The sequence below is a fragment of the Canis lupus genome, chromosome 15, assembly GCF_003254725.2.
Source record: "Canis lupus dingo isolate Sandy chromosome 15, ASM325472v2, whole genome shotgun sequence".
Taxonomy (NCBI): Eukaryota; Metazoa; Chordata; class Mammalia; order Carnivora; family Canidae; genus Canis; species Canis lupus.
This window is the reverse complement of record NC_064257.1, coordinates 64,237,373-64,249,237: the sequence shown is the minus strand read 5'-3', so window position 1 is coordinate 64,249,237 and position 11,865 is coordinate 64,237,373. Positions and strand designations below refer to the sequence as shown.

At 43.9% G+C, this 11,865-nt stretch overlaps 1 long non-coding RNA gene across 1 annotated transcript; it reads left to right on the top strand.

Annotated features, from left to right (window-relative positions):
- The first annotated feature begins 888 nt into the window (after positions 1-888).
- Positions 889-4,491, top strand: LOC118350810 (uncharacterized). Its single transcript, XR_004805325.2, has 3 exons — positions 889-2,053; positions 2,695-2,746; positions 4,299-4,491. It is a non-coding gene; the product is annotated as an uncharacterized LOC118350810 (long non-coding RNA).
- The last annotated feature ends 7,374 nt before the right edge of the window (positions 4,492-11,865 follow it).

Below are 11,865 nucleotides of genomic sequence, written 5' to 3'. Positions count from 1 at the left end.
CGGCGACTGCGGCGGGGACCGAGCCGGTTTAAGGCCGCCCGCTCCGCACACGCCCCGCGGGAGGCGCCGACGCCGCCGGCAGCCCCCACGCGCCTCCCCCCCGGCGGCCGCTCCCCTGCCCCGGCCGGGTCCCGCCTGCCTCCCTGCGCCGGGGACGGAGTGGGCGGGGGGGAGGGAGGAGGTAGGGGAGTGGGGGGGCGGGGAGAGGGGAGGGGGCGGGGGGGAGGAGGTAGGGGAGTGGGGGAGTGGTAAGGGGGGCGGGGGGTGGGGGGAGGTAGGGGAGTGGGGGGAGGAGGTACGGGAGTGGGGGGGAGGTAAGGGGGCGGGGGGTGGGGGGAGGTAGGGGAGTGGGGGGCGGAGGGGGGTAGGGGGCGGCGGGTGGGGGGAGGTAGGGGAGTGGGAGGGGCCGGGGGGAGGTGGGGGGGAGGTAGGGGTGGGGCGAGGGGTGGGCGGAGGTACGGGAGTGGGGGGGCGGGGGTGGACGCGGAATGGGGTGGGGGCAGGCAGGGGGCGGGGGGTGGGGGGCGGGCAGGGGTGCAGCCGGTCCACGCGGCCCCCCGCCCCCCCGCGGACCTCCGGGCTGCACCTCGGGAAGCCTCTCTCAGCTCAAGTGTGCCGAGCTCCGGGGTGGGGTTCGCTCCCGCGAGGCGCCCTGGACGCCCCCGCCCTCGCGCCGCCCCGCGCCTTCAGCCCTCGTGGCCTCTTTCACCCTAGAGACCCGCTCCCTGCGCCGCGCCTGTGGAGGGGGACGCCGGGGCTGGCGGCTTCCCGCGCCCGCACTCGGTCCCGCGCCCGCACCCGCGCCCGCGCCCGCACCCGCCCCTGCTCCGGTCCGCCCCAGCGTCCCCGCGCACCGAGGCGCCCGCTCGGCCTCCAGGGGCCCGAGGTCAGGCTCCCTCCGGGCCGGCGCCCTCCCGTGGCGCCCGGAACCCAGGAAACACTCCCCAGCCCGCGGGCCGCACTCCGGCCGTCTGCGCCTGCTTCCTCCCCGTTGTTTAAATTAAACCAGTTGCTATGAGCCCTTCTCCACATGGGACGTTTCATTTCAAAACCAATTCATACTACTTCAGTGCCCCAGGTAACTGATGTATGCGGGGGAATAAAAGTCAACCGTTAATGCTCAGAATCCCATGCTAGCCCCGTATGAGAGGCCGTAAAGCACTGATAGGGCCGGCGTGGGTTTAGAGAAATCCAAGGCTGTGGGATAGAAGGTTACTGCACCCCAAGTGAAAAGGGCAGGTGCACAGAGGACAAGGGACTCGGCCCTCGTCATCTGCCTCCCCCTCTCCTTCCCTTTTCTTTTCTGATATTCCCTCTTCCCTCCAGGCCTCCGTTAAAGCATCTTTGGCTCTGAGATCTAGAAGCCGTCCTGCTATCCCCAGCAGAACACCGCTATTTTCTTTTCTTTTTCCATAGATAAAAAATAAAGCACATCTAAGCCAAAAAAAAAAAAAAAAAGGCTGATTGTTCAATATTATAAAATGCCCAGACTTGATGTAAGTATTCATCATTCATGCCATTCAAATGGTAAATTAACTTTTTCAGGCCACTAGAGTATGAAACAGTGTGATTTAACATAGAGATAAATTAATGGCCGGCCCCGAGGGCTTTATTTAATGCCAGAAATAAAATGAGTGCTCTGGGGAATGGGACTTCCAGATTTCCTGGCACTGGAGGCCCGGTCTCTCCAAGGTCAAGCCACTGTGCTTTTCCTTCCTTTCTCCTTCCTTCTTTTCTACCTACCCCCTTCCTTTTTTTCTTTCTTCTTCCTCCTCCTCTTCCCCTTCTTTCTCTCTCTCCTCAATTCCTTCACTCATGGAGGAAGGGGACTCTGGGATCCAGCCACACAACTCTGCAGGAGTCTGAGCTTTCTGTGGCCTCCTTCGGGTCACTGGGGTGTGTCTCAGTGCTTCAGATTTTAAGCTGAGCTGCTACTAAGAAAAGCCTGGGTCGAAACCGCCAGAGTCACAAGTTAGGACTCGTGTCCCCAGGAGTCCCAGCCAAGGGATCGCTCGGCAGTGTCTTGCCCGTGCCAGTGCCGGGCAGGTGGCAGGTGAGACCAGCCCTCCAGGTCGGTATGAGGCTGGGGCGGGTTCCTCGGGAGGGCCTTCCCGCCCGCAGAGTGGCCTCAGCTGGAACACTCCTCCCCGCCTCGGACAGGACAACAGAAGCTTGTGGTTGCTTGTGGGACACAAACACACACGGGTGGTGGTAGAAAGGAAAATTTCAGAATGTGTCCTTTCGAGGTCAGCCTGTATTCTCCAGATTGTCGCTTTGGGGCACTCGGTATAAGGAAGGCTCCCTAGTGGTCATTAACTTTATTTAATTCAGCAAGAGTGAGTGAATAAAAACAAGTATGAGTGCTGAAAAATTAAAAAAATAATATTTTGTAGTAATGATAAACATTTTGCATTGTAGATTATTAAAAGTTAGTAGCACAATTTATGTCAAGAACTTTCAAATATTCCACTTGAAATCACTGACTAGTCTCTAAGGAAAACCAGCGAAAAATCACTAAGCAAAAGCTGTATTCAAGTGATTTTGTTTAATCTAGTTTTTCTGGAAGAGGGGATTATTTTTTTTTCCTTATCTCACTGTACTTTCTTTTTCAGACTTTCAGGGATCCTTTTTTAAAAATCAAGTTAGTTATTTTAATTCCAGCAAAGGCAGCACACACTGTTGTGTTGGTTTCAGGTGTGCAGTGTGGCGATGCGATGCGTGCGGGCGTTACTCTGCGCTCATCGCGGTAAGTACCTATTACACCTATTATCTATTTCATCCATCCCCCTACGCACCTGTCCTAAGGATCCTTCTTTTTATATGTATACCTCACTCTGTTTGACTTGCCGTATTTTTAAAATAGTAGCTTGATACAAATTTAATGAATCTAAGATATAATTTTCTCTATGATATTATACATATTGGTTTTAGCTCATCATAGTGATCTTTATCTTTACTCATATTAATATATACACCAAAAAGACAACTTCTGGTCTTTTTAAAAAAAATCTGGGCTTTTTGTGCTGGCCCTAGTATAGACTAAGTAGGCAAACACCTCGTTGGCATAATTTTAATACCAAAATATGCTACAATATAGCAAGGCCTTAGATATCCCAACCTAATAAGCCTGCCATAGTGGCTCCATCCCCTCCTACGTGGTCCCTGAGTACGACACTCCTCTGGGTAGGATAACAGAAGTGACATATATAACCAACCATACAAGTGATTTTGGAGTCTGTTCCTTCGGTTCAAATTGGAGCTGCATCACTGAATCCCACAAATCACTCACCTTTCTGAGCCCAGTGTCCTCCTCTCTAAAATCTGATGATTTAGATGATTTAGATCTGATGATTTGCAGTTTTTATGAGCCCCAATAATAAATACCTCTAAGGCAAAAATCTTGCATATTAGATGTTATTCAGTGAATTACAGTTATCATATTACTATTAAAACCTATTTATAGGTACAGAGAAAGTGGGAGCTGGCTTCGTTCACTTGCCCTTTCTTACTAATAGTTGTGGGGGGAAGGAAAGAGCACCCAGCAAAGCCCCGATGGGAAAGACATGCTGAGCCTAAAATTCTGTGGATTTGGGCCCCATCTGCCTCTTCACCCTCCTTTAGACCCTTCTGACCTTCTCCGCCCTCCTTTTTTATCCCTCACCTCTCTTTCAACTCTCTTTTAAAGGACCAGGATGACACATAACTCAAGGTGTGATAATTTATTAAGTATTATGCTTTGAAGGTCTAAATAAACGAGCTATCTAGTTTTCCGAAGTCCAAAGAAATAAATTAATCTTTTAAGTCAAAGAAATTAATATTCAATGAGCTTATAATAAAGTAAGTAGAATATAAATCCTCTAGGCTCTAGATGCTCGTGCCCTCTCCTCCTTCAACTTTTTAGGAAGTAAAAAGGAGTAGGATGTGAGCAGCAAAACAGGGAAGGAGAGAAGACTTAAGTTTGAAATAATTCTTTAAAAAGATCTTTCATGGAAGCAGAATGGTATTTTCAAGAGGTGGATTAGTAAGAAAGTGATATCTATCCTTGTATCATGAACATTTCTCACCCTTCATTTTAGGGTAGAAACATTAGTATATTGGTTCTAATCTCAGTATAATTTAGTGGCCTTTATGAGTCCCACAAACAATTCAGTTATGTCCTAACTTCATAATCCTTGGAGTTCAAGGTTTTTGTTTTTTTTTTTCTTTTTCAGAGATAACCATGTGTGTTCATTTAATGATAGCTTTAAATAGCTTTTATGTTTCTCATAGTATAATTTTTTTCTAAAATATTTCTTTAGGGACGCCTGGGTGGCTCAGCGGTTGAGCATCTGCCTTCAGCCCAGGGTGTCTCCCAGGGTCCTGAGATCGAGTCTCACGTCGGGCTCCCCACAGGGAGCCTACTTTTCCTTCTGCCTGGGTCTCTGCTTCTCTTTCTGTGTCTCTCATGAATAAATAAATAAAATCTTAAAAAAATAAAAATAAAAAGTTTCTTTAGCCCTGTAATATATACCTACCATCTGTTTGTAAATACAGATTTTTTTTTAAATGTCAAAACTGGGAGGGGACACTTGGGTGACTCTGTCAGGTAAGTATCTGACTTCTACTTGACCTCAGGGTCCTGGGGTGGAGCTGTGTCTGGCTCTGCGCTCAGCGGGGAGTCTGTTTGTCCTTCTCCTTTGCCGGCCCCCCCTTCCCCTCCCCTACCCACTCATGGTTTCCTTTTTCTCCCTCTCTTTCAAATAAATAAATAAATAAAAATCTAAAAAAAATAAACAACAACAACAAAAAACCTAAAATGTTCAAACTGATATACAATGTTCACAAATGATTTAGCAAGAAGTAGGATATCATGCCTGCAGAATTTTCTGCTATTTTTGTCTTCAGTTCCTGATATATTGGAAGTCTCTATTGTCTCTACTAATGACTACTAGAGGCCTTTAATGCTTTTGTCTTCAGTATTACCACCTAATGCTGGTCCATATAGATAGTTATTTTTGAGACTCAAAAAGTTGTAACCCACAAATGCAAAGAAAACCAAGTGAACATCTCTCTTTAAATTTGCTGTGTTTAGATTTTGTGCCCTGGGGAAAGAGAAGAATAGATTTGGGTGAGCATATAGTCTCTTCCACAGCTACCAAATGAAATGAGAAAGAATACATGTGTGAATACACATATGCAGGATAATCACATTGATTCATTGTTTGATAAGACATTGTCTGCCCCAGAGAAAGTGATACTCTTGCTAACCTTGGTTCTAGGCTGAAATTTTAACCAGATATTACGGATATTATGTATGAAACTACTTTGGCAACTAAAAAGTTATACACAAGTGTGAAGTACTATGATTATTTCTCATTTTAGCTTCATGCTCTGAAAAAATACATAATGAAAATGTAAACATTTACCCCTAACAATCATAGCTAATTTACAATTTATCAGTCCCAAGCTGCATATTTTTTGATACTTTAACATCTTTGACATCCAGATGTATTTCTGCTGCTGCCAAGCAGTAGTTATAATGAAGTTGCCATGGCTTGTGCAGAGTTTCAAAGGCTTAGAAGAAAATCCTGCAGACCAACGGGGAACACCCTTTTAAGTAATGCTACATCACCAACACTTAAAGGCATGAAGGAAAATAATGTGTGGAAAGACAAAAATACCAATGATTCAAAGTTGAAAATGTTTAGGAAAAGTAGAACTTGGAATTGAAAAAAGTCTTAGAAATATATTAAACTTATTTCACTTAATATTTGTTCCTTCTTATGCATACATGATATTAATATATATGTATACTAATACTGATGTGTATATGCATAACCTATTCTAAGAATTGATGTATAAATAAGTCTAAAATATCTCTTTCAACTAGAGTAAAATTAAAATCCTAAGTAATAAGAAAGCATTGGTTATAATTTAAATTTTTTAATTAAAAAATTCTTCTTGTCATAAAATAATGGTGCATCTTATCAATGGCCTTTCAATATTAGATAAAATATGGCATTTTGGACTCAAATTATCTTTTAAGGAAATTTTTATTTTGTTTTATTTTAAGATTTATTTATTTATCTGAGAGACAGAGAGAGAGCAGGAGGAGGGACAGAGAAAATCTGAAGCCGACTCCCCACTGAGTGCAGGGCCTAATGTGGGGCTTGATCCCTTGACCCCCAGATATTAACCTGAGCTAAAACCAAGAGTCAGATACTCAATCAAGTATACCACCCAGGCACCCCTGGACTCAAAATGATAAACTCCTAGGATCCTCTAGTCTGGGACAGCTCTCCTACAGATATGCTGGTGACTCAGTTTATGACTTCAGGGCTCCCTGCATAACACTCAAATGGTTTTGCTAAAATTTTCATTCACTAAAATTATATTTTCCAGTGAACAAAATTGCCAGAGAGGCTTATAAGAAGTTCAAAGTTGTCATCTGAGAAAGCTAACGCATTGAGACATTAATACCATTTACCATCATCTTAGTTTCAGTGAACTAGTTTAGTATAAAAGGTGAGATGTGACAAGTAATTTCCAATTGCTACATAAAGCATCATAAATGACAACTGGCTGGGGTGTTAGTCTCAAAATTAGGTCAGCTTTCTGTGGCAAATGAATAAGAGAAGGGAGTAAGATCCAGTAAAAGGTCCACAGAGGGAGAGCCATGATGATCTTTGCTTACCCTCCGCTTTTTCCAGGGTCCACTTTGACCTGCAGGGTAAACTTTCACCCAGTCCTCCACTACCAGAAAGATCTACAGAATTTCACCAGAAATACAAATGTAGGCAACTCCACACTCTAGTTGGGGTTGAGCTGAATGAACCGGGAGAGCAGGCCTTTCTCCTCTGCCCAGGTAAAATCTGATTAAGATGAGCATTGTAATGGTGTGAATATCTACTTCTAATTTTATAAAGACTCCTTATGGAGATAAATATACAAATAATCTATTGTTATATTTTCTCAATCTTCATCATAACCTTGCAAGGCCTTACTTCTCCCATCTTAAAACAAAACAAAACAAAAACAAAAAAAACTAAGCCTAAAGTAAATTAAATGACTTGCTTACAGACACAGAGATGGGATGTGATATAAATAGGCCTCACTCTCAAAGCCTATGGTTTAGAGCTGCAGACTTTTCTAACGTAAGATCGGGCCTCTCTTTCCATCTGCAAGCTCTGGAGGTAAAATAAAATCATAGGGGACATAACGCAGTTAATGACGTACTTACATTCTGGGGATGATGCCATATATCCTGACAATGGAATCCTACAGGCCCTTGATACACTTTCCTTCTTCGTCTGAGCCTGAATGCGGGAGGTTTGCGTTGGTGGTACGACATCCTACCACTGCAACCACAATGAAAAATTATTTAATCTTCTTAGAAATCTTAGACCAACTTTATAGACTATAGCAAAAAGGTAGGACTCTATAAAGCTGGAGGAATCTTGGTTTGAGATGTTCTAAATTCAGACACCTAAAATTCAGAGGACATTCCAGGAATGATCTTAATGACTAATTCTTCCTTCACTAAGATGCAAAGCTTCTGAAATACCTGTAAGAAAAGTCTGCAAAGTTTATTATGCCTTCCAGCTTCAGGATTAGTTCTCAAAAAAAAAAAAAAAAAAGTACTAAAAATATTTAAATGTGGAAACAAAGGAAAGTATATTAAGTGTCAACAAACTCGTGGTCGACTAAATTATTACAATAATTAATTCATCTTTTGAGGGGTGCCTGGGTGGCTCAGCAGTTGAGCGCCTGCCTTCAGCCCAGGGCATGATCCTGGGGTCCTGGAATCGAGTCTTTAAAAAAATAATTCATCATTTGATTACTCTATTAATAAATTTTCCTGCGGAGCTTACAATGAACCAAGCAGAGTGAAACTCAAAGATGATAGCTATAACTGTTTCTTTCTCTTTTTAAAGATTTTACTTATTTATTCATGAGACAGAGAGAGAGGCAGAGACATAAGCAGAGGGAGAAGCAGCTCCCTGTGGGGACCCTGATGTGGGACTCGATCCCAGGACTGGGAACCCGCTCTGAGCCAAAGGCAGATGCTCAACCGCTGGGCCACCCAGGAGTCCCTATAACTGTTTGTCTCGTGCCTTTTCTCTAGGTCACATCCTGATTCGTCCTCTGAATTTTATCAGTTTTCAAGAAGAAGTAGGGAGACCAAGCCTGGGATCAGGAAAGACATTTCCCCTAGATATAGGGCAAAGCTGGCCTAGCCTGTCTGCCTCCTTTACCCTGTACCATATCTTGTTCTTTCATTAACTTGAAGTCTCCTCCAAGCTAGCACATAGTACCATGAGAGAAGCAACGCCATTGATCCCCTGCTCCTCCGTCTAAAACCTTCACCTCTTAGCATGGCAGCTCACGTGTGAATGTTGGGAGGATCCCATTATATCTTTACCCACGTCAACATTCCTCCTTTGGGATGGAGTACAGGGGGATGTGTAGAGCACATCTAGGGAGGCCTAGAGATGAATGTGAGTGACCAACACTTAACCCATCAGAATCATAATAAATTCAGTGAGAAAAATAATTTGGAAGAGCTTTTAGACAATACTGTCTTATATGTACTGATGTTATAAGCACAAAAAGAAAGTTAAAGTGAGGAATACTGCAGTCTTGAAATTTCTTAGTTAAAAATCTTAACACTGTCCCTCGTCAGCTATGTAACTCTCGGTTAGTAATTTAACTTTTCCAAACCCAAAGTTTTGCATCTTTAAATTGAAAATTATAGCAGAACCTATTCGTAGGGTTCCTATGAGGCTTAAATGGGACATTTCATATAAGACATGCAGCATGGTGGCTGGCACATAGTAAGTATCAACTATTAATGTTCACCATGATGGTCAGACTCAAGATTGCTTCCACGTTATCCCAAGATTTGGTGCAATTATAGCAATCATTGGTGTGGGATATTAAAAAGAAGCAGATGTGTTAGAAGAGGAGGTAGATATTTATACCTCCATGGGAATCTCAGGGTTTGAAAGCAGAGCTTCTGAAGCATGGTAAAAAGCATTAATGGCAAGAAAAGAGGAATAGAGCTTAACATTATTGTGGGAATATCTTGCAATCAATTGGCCAGATAGAGAAATTTTTCCTAATCCATATAATGGCAAAATTGTCCAAATTTTTTTTTTCTGCTCTTATCCCTATATTGCAGTTTGTCATTGAATGCTTACCTCGTACCAGGCATTGTGTTGGAAAGTGCTGGGATTACCCAAACAAACACATCAGATATTAGGGAGATCTGCCCGTAGCATCTCTTACCCCGCCGTGGGCACGCTCATTCTGGCCAAAGTGAATGTTCCTGTCCGCTCTAGTTGTTCCATAGATCCTCTTCACAGGTAGGGGAGAATTTGTGTTTTCAGTTAAGGGTACGTAGGTGCCTCGCCCTCTGTGGAATAACAGTATCAAGGAGCATTTAGTGATCCTCACTGTGAGCCAGGCACGATTCTAAGCATTTTATGCACACTGACTTTTCAAATGCCCACCAAATATATTGTGAAGTGTGCATGATTGCCACCCTCATAAGGAAATGAAAAGACAGAAGGTAAGTAAGTTGCCCCTAGTCACACAGCGGACTGTGGCAGAACTATGCTATCATACGTTCAAGCTGATCCTGGGCACGCTCTTCGGCTCCAATGACCCAGAGCAGCAAATCACGGCCCAGGACTTTAAGCAGCTCAAATAGTCGTGGTGGGTGAAGTCAATCCCTCTAGCCACCTGCTGAAGTCTCATTAGGGAACAACAGCGCATCTAATGAGTTCTTCACTTGACTTCCCGAAAAAATTGTATCTCTTCAAAATCTAGAGGAAGAGATGGGGTGGGGATTGCTGCTTCGTATGTAATTCTAACTCACAAGGTCAAATTGGTTATAAAGTTAAAACAAAACAGAGGAGAAAAATGACTGTGCAGCCCTAGAATTAGTTATGCCCACAGGGAGAAAGACTAGTGTCAGCCGTGTAGCCTCAGTTGGAAGAAGACAGGATTGCAAAGGCGTATGGGAGACAAACAGGCATTATCTGTAGGGCTTGAGAAGCTAAAAAGAGTGAGGACTTTAAAAGAGTTAAAAGCTCTCAAAAAACACTCCAATGTTGTAATTATTAACAATTGCAGTGAAGAATTCTGTAAGAGCTGGAGGGGAAGTCACATGGTCAAGTGCAGATAAGAATGACAGTCACAGGCCTGTGACCGCAGCATTTGGAGAGGCTGAGATGTATGGAAACGACTTGGGAGCACGGCAAGTTTGTCCTATTTACGTCCATGATGAAAATAGCAAATGAGAGCATGACCACTTGCTCTGTGCCAGGGCACAACATACATCACACACACACACGCACACACACGCATTCTTTTTTAGCTTTTTTTTTTTCTCTCTTTTTTTTTTTTTAAGATTTGTTGTTTATTTATTCATAGAGACACACAGAGAGAGAGAGAGAGGCAGAGACACAGGCAGAGGGAGAAGCAGGCTCCACGCAACAAGCCTGATGCGGGACTCGATCCCGGGTCTCCAGGATCACACCCCGGGCTGCAGGCTGTGCTAAACCGCTGCGCCACCCGGGCTGCCCTCTTTTTTAGCTTTTAAAAAATTTTGTATCGAAGCACATTAGTTCAGGTGTCCGACGTGCTGATTCAGCATGTCTTTACCTCATGCCATGTTCACCACCAGCTCACGCACATCTTTTAAAGTTGTACTTTTGTTACGATTTATTTTTTCTGCCAAGGAAAACAAAAGAGGCAGAAAAGGTACTTGAAGAGCTACCACGATCCGAGATGAGTGCAGAATGTCCTTCTTTTTAAAGGCTGAACGGTATCCCATTGATATGTACGTTCCACATTTCCTTTGCCCATTTGTCCATCGATGGGCATTCAGGTTCTTTCCACATCCTGGCTATTGTGAATAGAGACACAGTGACTATAGACAGGACTGCTACTATCTCTTTGACATTCTGATTTCAGCTGTCTTGGAGTAACACCCAGAAGTGGGATCGCAGGATCACACAGTAGTTCTACCTCTAGTTTTTTGAGCAACTCCCATATTTTTTTCCATACTGCCTGCACCACGTTACATTCCACCGACAGTGTGCAAAGGTTCCTACTCTTCCACATCCTCACTAACAATAATTGTCTTTTGCTTTTCAGATAATAGCCATCCTGACAGGTGTGACAGGTGTGAGTCTCTGTACAAGGCAACCACATGGATGCACCTTGAAGACATTACACTTAGTGAAATAAGCCAGTCACAGAAAAACCAATACTGCATGATTCCATTTATATGAGGTATCTAGAACAGTCAAATTCATAGAATTGAGGAGTGGAGTGGTGATTGCCAGGAGCCGCCAGGCTGGGGGAGACGTGAGGAGTTACTAATCAACCGGCACAAAGCTTCAGTTAATCGTGATAAATAAACTCTAGAGGTCAGTTGTACGACATTGTACCTACAGCCAATGATAATATATTGTATGCTTGAAAGTTTGTTAAGAGGGTAAATCTCACGTTGTGTTCACAATAAAATAAAACGTGAAAAGAATAAAAACACCAAAGTCAATATAGAGATTTTAAAAATTTATTCGTTCATGAGAGACAGAGAGAGAGAGGGAGAGAGAGAGAGAGAGAGAGGCAGAGACCCAGGCAGAGGGAGAAGCAGGCTCTCCACAAGGAGCCCGACGCAGGACTTGATCCCGGGCCTCAGGATCACGCCCTGAGCCGAAGGCAGATGTTCAGCCACTGAGCCACCCCAGGTGTCCCACCAATATAAAGATTTTAAAAGAGTTCCCCAATCTTTGATTAATTCAAGTGTTTTGATTCATATGAATTATATTCCAAGACACAGGGATCAGAGAGAGGAGAGGACGGGCTATTAGC